General features: G+C 43.8%; 1 protein-coding gene across 1 annotated transcript in view; it reads right to left on the bottom strand.

The window, feature by feature from the left end:
- DMRT1 (doublesex and mab-3 related transcription factor 1) overlaps nucleotides 1-17,396 on the bottom strand; it is a 97,502-nt gene that overhangs the window by 22,507 nt on the left and 57,599 nt on the right. The window lies entirely within an intron of this gene.

Genomic DNA, 17,396 nt, shown 5'->3' with positions numbered 1-17,396 from the left:
TTTCCATAGAACAAACAGAGAAATCAACTAAGGCTTATTTCCCGTCTGCAAAGGACCCTGGTGAAATTACTGTCTCACAGGTAATTTCACTTAAACACGAGGACATGGCTATTTCTACACCGTTTAAACATCTCTGAAGAAGAGGGATGGCTGCAGTCTCATCCTACGACCTGGCCACACGATACAAAGACATGGTCAGACCCAACAGCATGAGAAACAAGGCCAAACTCAGTGGCTAAAAATCCGGAAGTCCCGAATAAAGGCAGGTAAGTTGAATCTAGCAAAGTAGTAAAAGGATAATGCCTCATGACCAAGTAAAATTTATTCCAGGAATGCAAGGATGGTTCTACACGAGGAAATCCATTGATGTGACGTAACTATATTAAAATGATACAAATCACATGGTTATTCTAATGGATGCCAAAAGTGTATTTGATATAAACATAATGTCTGCTCTTGCTGGTATTAATTTATATTATTGTAACATACACTGGAGAGGTAAGGAACACAAAATGTACAATCATCTACACAAAAGAAATCATAAAACTTCACTATGAAACTTCTGGTTTAAATATATTTCTATATTGATTTTCTCCCAATGACCTTACATTGCTTTTTGTAAAAATAATGATAAAATGAGCCTTGCGTGAAGCACTGGACTAGAAGTTCCACAGAGGACAACACAAGGCCCTCTTCAGGCAGTTGTGGTCTGTACTAAGTGCCAATAAAGAAATGGTCAAGTTCAAGGAATGAAGAGAAAGCATATATAAAGAAAATAGGCTTATTTTTAGTATTTCAAGAAAGTTTCATATTTCAAAAAAGCAGGACTGGGAAAATTAATGCTCTTATTTGTAACTCATTCTGGAAAGCATCATGACGGCAGAGTTTCAGAGGCAGCTAATAAAGAAGACCTGAGGAGCAAGACAACCTGGGAGCACGGGAGTACAGGCCGTTCTCAGTATATGGTATGACCTAGACGTTCCACAGGAATGGGCAGACAGCTGAAAGCAAGTCTTTGACGGCCTGGCGAGTGCTCCCTGGGCAAAGAGTGTGCACCATGGTCACCTCAGAAAGGAAGAGGTTGAACTATCCAGAGCATGAGCAGGGGCGAGGTCAGGATCCAGCAGTCATGTAAACCAAGAGGGTTCTTAGGGAGGAGGACACATAAAAGGTGAATGGGGTGTGAAAAGGGGAGTGATGGGTACCCTGGAGGTAGCCCTAGAATGCGGTGGGGTGAGGCAACTCAACCAGTGTGTAGCGGGGAGGGCAGGTTAGAAGGCCACCCTGGGGTTGGCTACCCAGCAGCCCCACTATCTCACAGGTCAGTGGTTGCCTTACACCTTTAGAGTAACCTTAGATCATGACAAGGCATTAAGGATTTACTTAATGCCACTAAATTCTACACTTAAAAGTGGTTTAAAGTGGTAAATTTTGTTTTATATATTTAGCGTAATAAAAAAACATATGATAGAAATAAAAGATTATTAGTGTTTCACTGACAGAGACATTAACATGGCCTAGTAAGTGCTCTATGGAAAAGATAAATGGAAAAAAACAGTGGCCCAGTCCCCTTCCTACCTTAAAGAAAAGAAAGAAAATCATGAGATAGTATTGAACATGAAAGGCATGTCATAATAATAGAGCCACACAATTACATTGCAGAATCTGTGTCCCTACCATGAAGGGTCAAGCTACTGGTCACTTGAGTATGCAAAACAAATGAACACAGCTATTTCAACAGTTCTCTCAACCACCAAAAAACGTAAGTACCAGGTAGCACAAGCAATCCAGGGAAAGCAATGTGTGTTCTAAACTTCAATTTCTTTGCTCAGAAACTTCAGGGCAAGAAATCCTGTCCTCTTTTTGGAGCTTAGTGCATTATTGGCTCATACGAAGTAGGGTTGACACCGAGTTGGTATAATTACAATAACGTGTCTCCAGACTTGAAATGACTCTAGGATAATGTCACCAGTAGCAGGGGGTGGGGGCTGGGGCGTGGAGGGACACTTTCCTGTCTAATAGTACACAGAATTTCCTCTCTGGCTGGACAGTGTGGCAAAGTGTTATTTGCCGGATTTAAAAAATGAGCAAATCCTTTGCCTGTGTTTCCTGGAAATAAACATCTGGCTTGATAAGTAAATAAAAGTAATTTATACTCAGAAGACCACTTGGGTAGATGTAAACAGTTCTGATTTACTCCAGTGGCCTGAGGGGGTGTGATTTATTTCAGTCCACTTAGTGCTGTAACAACTGCTTTTCAAAACCGACATTGATTCATGAAAATGAACATATGGACTGACTCTCTTTGCAACCAAACCCCAACAGCCTCAGGCAAGTGCTGATGGAAATGTAGGACAAGGCACTGCAAGACTGGTAAGCGGAAGTGAGCAATTACTCCAGCATTTAACCCAATCTATTGCTCATCAGAAAAGCGCTTAGCACAGGAATCAGACCTGCAGGAGCTGACAAGGAGCACAGCCACTTAACTGGCCCCTCCAGCGATTACACTCTCAAACTAAGAGTGTGTCAAATTAAAACAACTACACATTGACTTTTCACTTCTGCAAACATTAAGGGGTGATTGACAACTTCAGGCCACAGCCAGCCAGCCAGCCAGCCATTATCATCCACCCCACTGTGCTTGTCTGCTCTCAGCTCCACAGTCTGTTTCCTTAGCAATATTCCTACAGGACCTGAAAGGATTTCAGGGCTTTCCACGGGGGCTCAGCTAAGGAGGTTCTGCCATGTCTTACATACAAGCAGCTTCAGATAACCCTTAAAAACTCATAATTTTGGACATTGGTCACTTTCTATTAGAAAAACTCCCCATCAGAAAAATGAAAATATCAGTAAAAATATCTTTTACATATGCTTCTATTCTCACAGCTCTATGGTGATCCTGATTTGGGAAAGATTCCCTTCCCTTATTACCCTATTCTCCTTGATTTCAGAACCGTAAGGAGTGAAAAAAGATACAGTTGAGAGACAGGAGTGAGAGACTTGGAAACTAAAGTGAAAATAACCGACAGACTCTATTCACCAAAGAGTTCCGAGTGAATCAGCCACTGGCACTTCATAGGCTTGTGCCGAGGATTCAGCACTCCACGCCTAACATTCTGCTAATCAAAGGAAAGGGACACGGGCAAGCATCAGACTTGGGCCTGTCACTCTCCCCTCTTGGGGCCAAGCCCATTCCATGACAGAAGGACGGTGTATGCAGCAACAAATGGTGCTGGGGAAACTGGGCCTCTGTGTGCAGAAAACCAAAGTGGGCCCTTTACCTTACACCATATATAAAAACCAACTCAAAGTGAAAACAAAAAAAAATAACTCAAAGTGGACCAGAGACCCAAACGGAGATCCACCCTGGGCAGATCCTACCATTCTTGGACCGAGATCAACCATGTTCTAGTTCATTCACTCACTTCCACCTGCTATTTTAAAAAAACATGCACCATAGTTACTGTCCAAGGTCAACTAACGTTTGCCCTTAGTCCACCCAAAGTAAGTCCCCTAACCAGACAAGCTTTATGAATAAGGGCCGATGTTTCCATCAAAGGAATTGCTAACACGGTGCTTTTGGAACTTGCAGTTATCGTCACTCCTCGTCTGAGGTTTACACCCTGCGATTCCCCTTCCTGTCCCCCCCCCCCCCACCGGAACCTTCACCGACTTGTCTGGACAGCGCCGCCCAGCAGCACTGCCTTCGAGGACACAATGGCCCTTCTACACTCCGTCAGGTACAGCAGTGACTAGCCCCACGTGGCTACTTCCGAGCATTCAAAATGGGGATAGTGTGACAGAAAAACTAGGTTTTTCATTTCAATTAATTTAAATTTAAATAACCACATGTAACTAGTAGTTCCTGTACTAGGTGGCAAAGGTCTAAGAGAGCAGGCTAAAGGTGGAGTCAATAGCAAAGTGACAATCTGAGGCTGGAAGGTGTCCTGGAGAGGCGTTCAGGCACTGAGCTCCACTCCCAGCTGTGTCACATTCTCTCTCTCCAGTGATTCGTTCTGCTCTAAAACGGCGCCTGGGACTTCCGCTGCACCTTTCCATGGAAAGACAGTGGCTCTGTCTCTGGTTCCTGGCACAAAGCTCCTAAAGCCCTTAGAATTTCCCAAGTAATAGGATGATAGGAACCTCTTTGGTTTTGATGAGGTGACTCTTGTCGGGCCCCTACATAGCTTTAGGGCTGAAGTGCCACAAAGACTCAGCCTTGAATACAAGCTTGGGCCATCCAGCCCTACCCACATACCAACACCCAGAGAGAGAAGAAAAGCTAGAGATTGAGTTAATCACCAATGGCCCATGATTTGATCAGTCACGTGAAGCACACAATGAAGCCTCTAGAAGCACCCCTTAATGGCAGTGTTGTTAGAAAGCTTCTGAGCTGGTGACCACGTCAAGGTCCTGAGAGGGTGGTCTGTCCACAGAGAGCACGGAAGCTCTCCACCCCTCCCCGTACCTTGCCCTGTGCATGGCCTCCATCCGTCTATTCCTGAGTTACATCCTTCACGATGCTTTCTGAAGTTCGGTGAGTCATTCCAGTGAATTATCAAACCTGAGAAGGGATGAAATTTGTGGGCTAGGCAAATGTGGGTGGGCAGGGACTGCCCTGGTGGCCAGTGTCTGAAGTGGGGGCAGTCCCATGAGACTAAGCCCTTTGCCTATGTGGTCTGGGCTAACTGTGGAAAATTCATGTCAGAACTGAATTCAATTGTAGAAAACCCAGTTCATGTCTGGATTGGTTGGTGTCAGGAGGAAAAACCTTCTTCCTACCTAACAAGATTGCTGTTAAGATTAAACAAAATGGTATATTTCAAAATGCTTTACAGAGTATTTTTCATATTTGGCTGATCTATAATAAACATCAGCTAGCTTATGTTTGCTAATCATGGTAACTTTATCCTGAGGTAACTTTTGCATTAGTATATGATGTCTCGAAGCAATGCTTTCTCATTCTTTTCCCTACGTAGGGAAGCTCTCATTCCCCAGCGCATCTGCCAAGAAAATAGGCAAAAATTCTAATATGCAGTTGAACTATTTAGGTACACTGTGCATTTCAAGGGCAAAGATGGCAAAGTAGAAAAGAGTCAGAAATTATGTTCTGAAATTCAGGGAGGAAAAACAAGAAACCAAATTCAAGGGAAAAAAAATACGGAACAGCAGCAATCTGGGGGGAAAAGTGCTCCGGGAGAGAGAGGTGTGCTTCACCATGAATTTCTCCATCTCCAAAAAACATCCCTGCTCTGGGGACCTGGCCCGTAGGTGAGGGCCTGCCATGGGCTGTGCTCAGCACGTCAGGGAGCTTGGGAAATGAATGAGTGGTCAGCAAATGCCAGCCATTAGCCCAGGAAAGATAACCCATTCATTCTACACACAATGACCCACCAAGCCTCAGTATCCTTCTATCCTTCTCCTATTTTCCAGAAATGTCATCAAAAAGAGGAGACATACAATAATGCTATGGTAAGCCCTTCAATAATGCTACAGACTGAACTGTGTCCCCCACACTTTATGGTGTTGAAGCTCCAGCCTCTGACATGGCTGTATTTAGAGTTAGGGCATTTAGGGAGGTAAATGAGGTTAAATGAGGTCTTAAGGGCAGGGGCCTTGTCTGACAGACCTAGTGATTTTATTAGGAGAGGGAAGAGAGATTAGAGTGATCTCTCTCTCTCTCTCTCTCTCTCTCACACACACACACACACACACACACACATGAAAGGTCAAAGGAGAGAGGCCTCACAAGAAACCAACCTTGATAGGAGCCTAATCTCAGACTTCTAACATGAGAACAGTGAGAACATAAACTTTCTTTTTTAAGCTACTCAGCCTATGCTATTTTGTTACAGCAGCCCTAGCAGAAAAATATAAATAGTACTAGCATAAAACAGGAAAACTGCACAATCTGGCTTGTTCGATGTCTACACTACCACATTTCTCTCCCTTCCTACAGGAGGTTCTACTCATTACGGACGTTCATGTGTTGAGGTGAAAGAGCTGGAGATTAATAAAATGAGCTAGAACACATTTTGCACTTTGAGAATCTTATGTTTTAACAGATTTTCAGGTCCTGCAATAGTTTCTGAACTAAAAATAGACCACAAGAAAACAAAGCGCTGTTACATGCTACAACTTGAATGAACCTCGAACACTTTTCGCTGAATGAAAGAAGCCAGATACACAAGGCCACACTTTATATGATTCAATTTATATGAAATGTCCAGAATAGGCAAATCCATGCAGACAAAAAGTAAAATAGTAGTTTCCAGGGCCTGGGAGGGAGACAGCAATGAAAAGTGACTGCAGTGAGGAGTCTTTGGGGCTGGTGGAAATGTCCTAGAATTAGGTAGGGGTGATGGGTGTACAACTTTGTCAATACACTTAAAACTGCTGAGCTGTGTGCTTGAACGGGGTGGATTTTATGGTATATGAATTACATATCAATAAAACTGTTGTGAACAAACAAACCAATCAATCAATCAGCCCATCCCGCTTCTATAACCATATAAGTAACAAAGGTGAATCATGTCTGGAAGGGGCTGTTTATTTGGAACATCTATCCCAATCACATTTGGTTGTGGTCCTGGTTTCTCTAACTTGAGAAGGAAACCCTCCCTTAGGTTGAAGGCGAAGACCTGGACTGAGTCTTACATCGGCGCAGGACAGCTGGCACACGGCTGCTCCCTCGCACACCCTGTGGAGGTTAGGCGGCAAGGCTGTCCTGGGTACAGGAAGGAAAGACGTCTGTCCCCAGTCTGCTGACGCTCGGGGCATGCTCCCTAAGGCCACGCTTCGCCTCCTAGGCTAACGCTGGGTCCAAGACACATAATTGGCATTCAACGAATTTATTACTTATTTACTGACTGAGCCGTCAGTATATATGCTGGGGGGGAGGAGGGCGTCAGGCCAGAGAGTGGAACCGGCCCCGTCACAGCGCTTCGAGGGTCACTGTTACGGCTGGCGAAGCTGCCAGGGGGCAACTGAACCGAGGGCACGAAAAGCTTAAGTTTCCTCTCTGATTCTGAGCAGCAGTGGAAATATTACTGGAACTAGTCTATACAACGTGAAAAAAGAAATGTGGGGACCTGTGAATTACCTGAAAAAGGAAGAAACGGTGCATTTAATACGTTCAAGGATAAGTTGTAACCCAGACACTTTTCACCGAGACACCCATGAATGGTTTCAGCCCAAACAGGAAACTGTTCCAGGCACGAGCAGCCCCGTCTCCTGTGCTATTTCTATTGACGTATAAATGAAACTCTCCACACTGCTGACTACGCCCAGCGAAAGTGTCGCTTTTCTCCCTCTGCTTTGCCTTTCTGCCTCCCCCTCCGCCCCCCATACTCTAAAATAGTGGTTGGAGAGCGTGCGGATGAAACCCAAGGATGCCAGATTTAACGAGGAAAACTACAGCATGCTTAAATTTCAGCAATAAACAATTTTTAGTATCAAGACATGCTTATACTAAAATAATTGTGGTTTATCTAAAATTTAACTTTAACTGGCTATTCTCCGTTTGATCTTGCAACCCTAATGAAGTGACTGCACTGGGCTGCTTTGTGTCCCTCCTCCCCCACAAGAGCCAGTGGAAGGCTTCGGTCCCCTGTGCCACCCCTGGAGGTCAGCACCACCTTACACTTGGGACTGTGTCTGGTGCTGCTTCAGGAAGCTCAGACGTGGCACCGCTGTGTATCAATCTCTAGTGAGAAGACACCGCAACTAAAAGGAAACAGAGCAACACTCACACACACACACACACACACACACAAAACAAAGACAAAAATGCCAGCAGAGGGCAATGGTAGGAAGGCTATTTAAAGTGTGGCGGGGGAACCTCTACCCCAGACTTGGTGTAAATGGGGGAGAAACCCTGGATTCAGTGCAGTGCCAGGTGTGTAAAGGCCACAGAATGGTTCTCCTAACAACTCTGCTACACTGAGAAGAGGATTTTAAAGTATGTGTGTTAAGATGATCATGGGACTATAGGGCCTGATGTTACCTCTGAATATAATATTTCTACAGAGCTCATTTTTAATATTGGTGCTTTGAGGGTGAATGTAAATAAACCTGACCATCCAATAAATTGTGTGCTTTTATTTTGCAGATTTAAGCTAAAACACCATACATCTTCTCTTGCAAACCGCATCTTTCTAGATAACAGAGGCAGCACTGAGATTCTGATACCCACTAAAAACCATAAGCCACAGACTTCAGAGACCTCCCCAAGGAACGTGTCCTGCAGGGTTTCTTCCCTTTGCCCTCAAATCCAAGGGATCGTTCCAGCACTACGACAGTCCCAGGAGAGAGGGATCCTTGGTTTTGTAAAGAAGAGTGGTAAACACGACCAATTTACAATAGCAAAATCAAACCCACTTCTATGATAAAATAACCACCTACTCTACTTCCCCCAAGATTCCATTTATGCCAATTTCAATGAACAACGGTTGGTAAAAGCTGGTCACCATCCTTTACAGAAGAAGCCCGGCTGGAACCTGACCTCAGCATATATTGTATACCCGTGTGTATGTGCAAGGTGGGAAGTATATGCCTATATATAAATATAAATACATATAAAGCTAACTTTCAGTGTTCAGAAAACAAAAGCTATCCCCATATAACAGCCAAATTCTGACATAACTCAATTTGGACACCTCATCTGGTGTGCGCCGCACTCATTCCCAGTGTAAACCCCACCGCGCCGGGCAATGATATACTGTAATGTCACATCGCAATCTGGATTTACTATAAAGGGCCTCTGACGAGCTTCAGAGCAGTAAACATTGCAGCGAGGTGTATTTCACACTGAGCTGGTTTTTATGAAGAACACTTCACCGCCCAGGCCCGGCACCTGGATGATGAATGGTGAAAGATGCGTGACAAGCTTCATCATTGTTTGTAAATCTTAACTGTTCCTGCTCACTAACTCTGGAGGCAATTTTCAAAGACAGCGGCCGACAGAAGGACAGCACAGCTTTCCTGAAGGTTATTCAAGTTGTAGTTGGCCTGAGCCGTGCCTCTGAGGATAGAATAAACTCCCGAGTTACTCCACACCATGCTGGAAGACATCGTTGAGGCCCAATGCATTCGAGTCAGATTCAAATGAAGAAACCCCATGTGTGATGATATTGGTTACTCCAACCAGAGTAGCTACTGTTAAATCCAAGTTAATGCCCACATGGGCACTGCATCTTCAGGATTTTTAAATACAAGTGATCACCGAGTAAGTAACAGAAACAGGTGAACCCGGTGATGTGTGGTATGTCCAAAACTGACTGAGCTCCTTGCACTGAGCGGGGAAATAAGGGACTAAATGTCATATCCAAATCCCACCAAGATAAAATAAGCACTGAAAACATGGGCAAGCAATGTTTTCTAGTCATTATGTTCAACCCGGTCATCTCAGGACATCTGTGAGTTCCTGAAAGTGTACCCTCCAGAGCTCCGGCTCTCTGTGTCCTGCTGTGGACTGCAATCCGTAGCCCAAAGGGAAACCCCTGCAAAGGTGCCCTGTATACTGGCTTTACAGTTTTTACAGCCTGAGTTTGGGATGTAAAAGAAATCTAATAAGCCACTGATAGAGTAAGTAGAGTGTGAAATACTGTCTTCTCTCAAAAATTATCTGGGAAAAATCAACAGGCTTTTTCACAATAATTTTAAAATAACAGCTTAAGTCCACAGGAAAAAAAGAGCTATAAAAGTAACTGATTACATTTCTATACACATATAATTTCAAAGCTAGTAACTAATATAATTTTTAATGTCTGCCTTCACCATATATTGATAGCGTACTTCACTCCCCCTGTTGTAAAAAGAAAATTCAAGTATAACCACAAAATTAAGTGATTTTACTGTGTTAATTAAGTAAAAGGGGGGTTTTAATGTTTATATTGTATTTAGCTTTGAGAATAGCAATGTAAATACCACCCTGATATTCTGCTTTTCATTTTGGGGTTTGTTTTGTGTGTTTGCTTATTTTGCTGGGACACCCTCAGATGGGGGTGTTGCTGCATGACGCATAGGCTGGAGGAGCAGGTTCTGAAATTCTATCATCACAGCACAAGAAGTACTATTGCACCCATATTTTTAGTCTTGGCAGGTAGTACACTTCCAAGCACACTCTCGGACTCATTATAACTATTATTTCCCTAAAAATAGTTCAAGCATGAGAATGCCCGACTTGTCCAGGGAGGCCTCAAACAAGCTAAGTCACCGGCATGCTGTTTCTCCACCTGCCACGTGAAAACGAGGACCCCTTCTCCCCCTTACTTCAAGGGCATCATCTCTTACCTCAGTGTCCTCATCTGCACAATGGGGACAAGACTACTGCTGTGAGAACTGAATGAGTGCCCATCAAGTGCACTGCCATCCTCGTACAGAGATTGTAAGAGCTACCTAAGTGTGAGAAAAGGAAAAAGGGAAGGAGGGAGGAAACCACAGGGAGTGGTTCAGAGATTTGGGTTCCCGTGCTGGCTCCTCTTCCTGAACACCAGCACCAGGGCTCAGAGACGGCGCAGCCCTTGGCCTGCAGCTCCACCCCAGTCTCTATTATAAAGTGGGAACAGTGACTAAGCCCCTCTCAACCTCTTGCACAGCTATGTTATTAATCATAAACCAAGCATGCATGAAGAATTAAGGCTTTAAAATACAAGTTTTCCAAAGGGAAGATTCTACATGATATAAATCCAAGGTACAGCTGTACCCCACGGAGTCCATGTCCAATTTCTTGGATTGCTTTACCAGAAAGCGTCACTCCAGGCATTCATTCAAGAAACCAGGAACCACCGGAGCCCTCAAAGAACATGGCATGATGCTAGGCACCGGGAGGAATACGAAGCTGAAAGGCTAGGATCCCTGCCCTCGAGTGTGAGAACACACCCTGGTGACTCCTGCCAGTGCCGCAGTGAGTGAAGTCTTTCCTCACAGGAGGGAGCGAGATGTCATTCAAGTAGGCCCCTGGGAACTGCCTGCTATTTCTAGACTGTCGGTGGCTTTGTCAAAAGCCAGAGTTTTATACAGAGGCCATGTCAGAGGCACATCGGTGCTCAATCTTTCCCACAGTTTGCCTTGTAGGGTGTTCTGTTCACGGAGGAAGAAAAAGGGGTTTAAGGAAAAGACAAAAATCTACATGTTCCCATCAAATAGCATTTTAGCTTCCCTCTATCCTGTTCTTCAGGTATAAAGGGACCTGCTGGTACCCTTACATATCCTCTTCTCTGGTTAGTTCCTTTGCTTTACTTAGGAAACATACCGTGTGTGCTATATTAAAATAGTCTTCAAACCTGCCATTTCTAAATGCTTATTCTATGTTTAAAATTGTTATATGCTTCATCTTCCTCATTCAGCAGACCATGATGTCTCGTTAATTTTGAGAATCCGAATACATATGGTTAGCTAAAACATAGGCCCTGTTTAATGACTGTAATCACCTTCATGTGCCTAGTCCACTGCTGAGCACTTGCTGAAATAGAAAGAGAAGATGGGATGGGTCTTCCTATGAGCGCGAGCTGACAGCTTCTGCCATACTTTCATGTAATTGTTTATATGATCCATATATAAAAACAAGTAAAGCTGTTATTTTTTCTCCAACCTTCCACATGCAGGCGCTGAAGCTCTGAGACATGAAGAGAGCATCTCAGGATCCCACCTGGTGCTCCGCTCCCGGGCTGGGGCCCATTCCCCTGCATGTACCGGCCGCCACGGCGGGTGTGTGTGAACGCCCCGCTTATCTAACTCTGCTCAAAGCTAAGCTGAACATAAAAAGGTCACATACACGCATCACAAAAGCGGCCCTCAGATCCCTTGGCCTGCTCTCCTCCCTGTCTGAACAAGACTCTAAAACACTTCCAGAACATCTTTCTCCCTGACAAGAACTACCTGAAACATCAACACAACCCTGGCAGAAAGGAATGGTGAAAATAAGAATAGCATCCTGCCACCTCTTGTTGCATTTTATTCTTAGAGCTTGTTTACAGAGACGCGATTTCACCCTCACAACCCCTCCGGGGGTTTGACGGGGCCCATCTCCTCACCCTCCTTTAACGGGGTAGGAAACAGGCTCTCTCAGGACAGCCTGCCACTCCCAAGGCGGCACAGCTGGTGAGCCATGGCTCCCTTCAGATGCCAAATACACGATGTTTCTACCACCCCGCCCCGGCACTGCTGGCAGAACGTCACACATAAAGGCAACAGCGGCATCCTGGATCCTGAGTGGGGTGATCTAAGGGTGCTTTCAATGGGCAGCACAGCCTCTCTCCTCACCTGCTAGACTGGGAGGTTTGGCTGCATGACCTCTTGCTAAAAGTCCAACCTAATTAAATGAATTTATTCTATGAAGTGAATGCTTAACCATTTTGCTTTTAGTCATCGCAATGGCGCAATGGTTGGGGGGGGAGGTAGCATATGCCATCAGTGCACCCAGGCACTTCTAGATCCACCGGCCTACAAATCTGCTGATGCTGAACGCTTTCAAAAGTTGTACTTGGGAACACAGCGGCCTCTGCAGGCGGCTCCGACATCACAGAAGGAGCCTGCGGCTTTCAACTCGGGCTGTTCCACTGGCCTTGGCCCTCTGACCTCTGGGTGAAATGCAAGCGCTCTGCACTCTGCCTCACAGAGCCGTGGACGTCCTCTGTTTTCAGACAAGTAGCACATGAATAGCTCATGACCCATGATAAACACCTCAAATGTTTTCTTCCTCCTGAAAGAGCAGGGGCTGAGTGTAAAGGAAGGCTGAGTGTGTACGGGGGCTTGCCACTGCATCTGAGTCAGAAGGGGCCCCAAACTAGGAGAAACAGTGTGCACTGTTTCTGAGTTTCAGACTGGGACTTCTCAAGATGTAGGGAGAGATGCCCATCCCCGAGACGTGTGTCCATGTATTAACACAAAGGTGGTGCTGTGCAGTCCGTGTCTTTACCTCTAGTTGAGGAAACATCATTTCCAGGATGCTCCTAGCAACCCCTTCCCGTACAACTTGCATCTGTTACTAGAAACTGGCCACACTCATACATACACCCAACCTCACTTGTGTACGAGGTCAGTGTTTCTCAACCTGTATGTGGGGAGGAAACTGTTTTTGCTTTGTTTCAATTTTTTTCCAGTGTCCAACTGACTGCAATAAAAATAAATGGCCAGAATTATAACTTTAAAAATGGAAAATAACAAGTGCTGACAAGAGAACGTGGAACCATCACACATTGTGGTGGAAAGGTAAAATGGGCAGCCACTACGGAAAACAGTTGGGCACTTTCTCAAAAAGCTAAGACCAAGAATTACATATGACCCAACAATCCCACTCCTAGGTATACACCCAGACGAACCGGAAACAGACACCAGAGACTTACACACGATTCTCTATAGCAGTGCCAGTCACAATCACCAAAAGGTGAACAACCCAAATGCCCATCAACTGATGAACAGAAAAACAAAATGAATTTCTATACAATATAATATTATTCAGCACAAAAAGTAATGAAGTGATAGATGCTGCAGCTTGTATGAAACTTGAAGATATTATGTGCTCAGTGAGAAAAGCCTGTCACATAAGGGCACATATTATATGATTCCATTTACACCAAACAACCAGAATAGATAAATCCATTGAGACAGAATGCAGCTTCGTGATTACCAGGGGCTGGAGGAAGGGAGGATGGGGAGGGACTGCTTCATGGACATGGGGTCTCCTTCTGGGGTGACTAAAATGCCTTAAAACTAGACAGAGGTAATGGTTGCCCAACATCATGACTCTACTAAATGCCACTGATTTTTATACTGTAAAATGTTAACTAGTTTTTTATTGAAGATTACTTCAACAAAAAAATTACTAGAAAAATAAAAGACAAAAAATACAAGCCCCAATGTTTTACTAGATTCCATAGACATAAAATGGCTCTGTCAAGCTGCTAAAGTTTTCGGTTAATTTTAATTCCTTTATTTATCTCCTTTTACACCAGAAACAAAGCTCTCCACAGACCTTTGCCAGTCTGTGGCCCCCACTCCGGGGACCACTGCCTGAGATCCCATGTTGGGACACTGCCAGTGTCCCTAACTAGTGTGCCCCCACGCAAACCTTGCACCAGCTAACCTTCCTTCTATTGTGTTACGCCCTTCAGCACACAAGCCTATTGCAGTACCTCCCTTCCTTGGACTCACGCCTCACTCTAGTCAGTGATCCTTTCCACGGCCCCCCTCACAGCAAAACTCCCTGCGACACTGTCTGTGCTCACTGCCCCAGCGCTTCTCTGCCAGGGGCGCCTGAGGGACCATCAGGCTTTGATTCTCACTTCCCCACCCAAGTGCTACTTGCATGGTCATCCATCTTCTCTACCTCGCAGCAGCCAATGGCCGCGTCCAGCCCTCATACCATTGGCTCATCAGCATTATTTGACTCTTTTCACTGAAACGCTTTCTCTAGTTGGCTTCCAAGACACAGCAGTCACTCCTAGTTTTTCTGCTGCCCCACAGGCTGCTCCTTGTTACTCTCCCCTTTGTGGGGCCTCCCCATCTACCAGAGGTCTAGACACCGGAGGACCCCAGGGCTCAACCCTTGGTGCTTCTTCTCCATCTACATTCACTTCTCCAGGGAATCGCATCATACTGACTCCAAATAACATCTATGCACTGAACTATCGAGATCTTATTTCAATCTTCATCCATACAGTTGGCATCTGACAATCTGCTTGGATGACTCACGAACATCTCATACTAAATATGTGCAAAATTAAACTCCTAACTCCCAGGAACCTGTTTTTTCCTATGATCTTCTTTACCTCAGTAAATGGAAACTCCAGTTTTCTACTTGGTCAGGTTAAAAATTAGGGAGCGATCCTTCGCTCTTTCCTTCATGGCCTATCCCAAATCCATCAGCAAGTCTTGTTGGCCCTATCTCCAAAATACATCTAGAATTCACAAACGCTTGTCAGCACACCACACTCCCTCCCTGACTAAGCCACTGGCATCCTCTGCAAGAATTACTGCTGTAGCCTTTGAGCTGGTCCCCTGCTTCCACATGGCATCCCTACAGTCTGTTCTTACACAGCAGCCAGAGTGATGTTTAAAAACCACAAGGCAGGCATGTCACCTCTCTGCTGAAAACTCTCCAGTGGCTGCCCAGTTCATCTGAAATAAAAGCCAAAGTGTTTGCAATGGTCTTCAAAGCCCTACTCAACCAGACCCCGCCATCTCTCTCATCTACCTCCTGACGTGTTCCAGGGTATGAAAGGGAGAATAACTCCTAGCATTTTTACAAAGAAAAACCCTGAATAGGCACAACGTGGCAAAAGGAAGACGTTTCCTGTAATTCTTTTCCCCCTTACATTCCATTTCCATTTGCGATATTTAGCAAAATCTTGAACTTGGACTCATTTCTTTAGATGATTAAGAGAGATTATGGTTGTCTTTAAACATACTGAAGAAAAAATGAATTTAATGGACAAATTAATACTTAAATTAAGACTTTAAAGGAAATATTAAACCTACTGAAAATACTGGTGTTGAAATTACTTAGAAGTTCTCATTTAGAATAATTGATACAGTATTTACAAATCATTAACTTATTTATTTTTATTTTTTTTAAAGATTTTATTTATTTATTTATCTTTGGAGAGGAAGGAGAGAGGGAGAGAAACATCTCATTAACTTATTTATAAACCTAACCAACCAAAGGACCACAACTCAAACTTGAGAGAATTGATACCTGTAATGGGTTATCAGCCAGCCTTTGTCACACTCTCACAAATAAGTAACTGATGTTCCCATCCCCACTTAAGGCGCCTGCCACCAGCCTCAGCCCCATGACGGGCTTTATTTGCTCCCCACACGTGTGTCAATACTGATGATAAAAGCGAGGATCCAATGCCCCGGAACAGGACACCCAAACATGGACTCCCTTTTCCTTTTCCCTCCCCACCAGCTCTATAAAAATCTCATGCAACGTACTGCCCATGACACCACATAGTTGTGGAAGTCAGAAAGCCATTATTTCTTTTAAAAATTAGCTGAGACTTGGATTCTCTATGAATTCATCCTCTCGTTTCGCACGACAATTCCAAACTAGGTCTTAATGAGATTTTATTGCAATTCTTCTAGGCCAACTCCCTCATGTCTGAAGCTAATCAGTTAGAGGGGTACCAGTAGGTTAAGCCACACTTTCAAATAAACATAGATAGAACCAGAAAAGTTTTGAGAAATTCTAGGTGTTATTCACTCAGTCTTCCCCTATGAACACTGGTATGGCCAGTCTTTTCTTTCTTGGACTGTAACCTCTTTCCTCTGAGTCTGTTTTCTGCCATAAATTCAAATGCCTACTGCTCTTCTCCAAACTCATTCTTCTCGGCTCTAATAAATTTCCTCTTATCTTTTGGTCTTATTGCCTTCCTCTGAATTTACACCTTTGTCTCAAGACTGCCAGTGCTTCTAAAAAGCATTCAATTATTCCTGGAGAAAGAAGCTCAGGCACTTTCTTCCTGAAAATAGGTTTCATTGCTAATTGTCTTAATGAAGGAATGTTTCTCTAAAGGCTTCATCCTTAAGTTGCTCATTGGTTCCATCAGACAATGAGGATTCTGACCTTTCAGGATTGTTTTCTTATAGAACAAGCTTACTTAAAAATAGTACCTAAGTCATTTGTTCATTCATTTATCACTCAACCAATAAACAAGAAATAAAAGGCATCACAGCAGACAAAAAGGTATAAGAGATGCATTCTCTATGATGCATTCTCTATCCTTAAGGAGCTTACCATCCAGATAAATATACATAATCGAAGGAAGTATGAAAGAAAGACTATATGGGCACATGTTACACAGTTTGAATATTTGTAATAGAATGTGTTTGTCCATTCCCATGAAATATGATTATTAATAAAAGTCACAGCAGGATGAACAACGTGGCCTTTAATCTCTCTTCAGTTCACACTGATCACTTCCCTCAACCTATATATTCTATGTTAATGGAACCCTTCATTTTATTTAATGTGATTTAAATAAAGTGTAACTTGCCCAGCTTTTTTAGACTTAATTGCTTTAAATTTGTAAATTAAAGTATGGTTCTGATTCTCGTTCTCTACACACTTGCTTTGCAAAGAAACAAGTTCTCTATAGAGAGTCAAGTTACTGAAAAAGCAAACTTTTAAAATTTAGTCCAAGCTAAGTTCTAGTAGTTTCTCTACCCAGTCATTCACAGTTGCCCTGATTTCTGTTACGGCCCCAACTGTGTATGCTTCTCACTTTCCTAGATCAAAAGATGATGCTTAAATAAAAAGAACTTGAGAATGGGTGCCGGAAACACAGCAGCTATAAAAGACATCTATCACCACAGTGTAAATGTTGGGGAGAAGGTTAAAATTGAAGTTGAGCAATTGTGTATTTCAAAGTGCTTTGGTTCATTAAACAGTC

This window comes from Sturnira hondurensis, unplaced genomic scaffold (genome assembly GCF_014824575.4).
Source record: "Sturnira hondurensis isolate 20B ecotype Veracruz unplaced genomic scaffold, ASM1482457v3 Scaffold0013515, whole genome shotgun sequence".
NCBI lineage: Eukaryota > Metazoa > Chordata > Mammalia > Chiroptera > Phyllostomidae > Sturnira > Sturnira hondurensis.
Note: the sequence above shows the minus strand (reverse complement) of the source record. Positions and strands in the feature narration are given on the sequence as shown.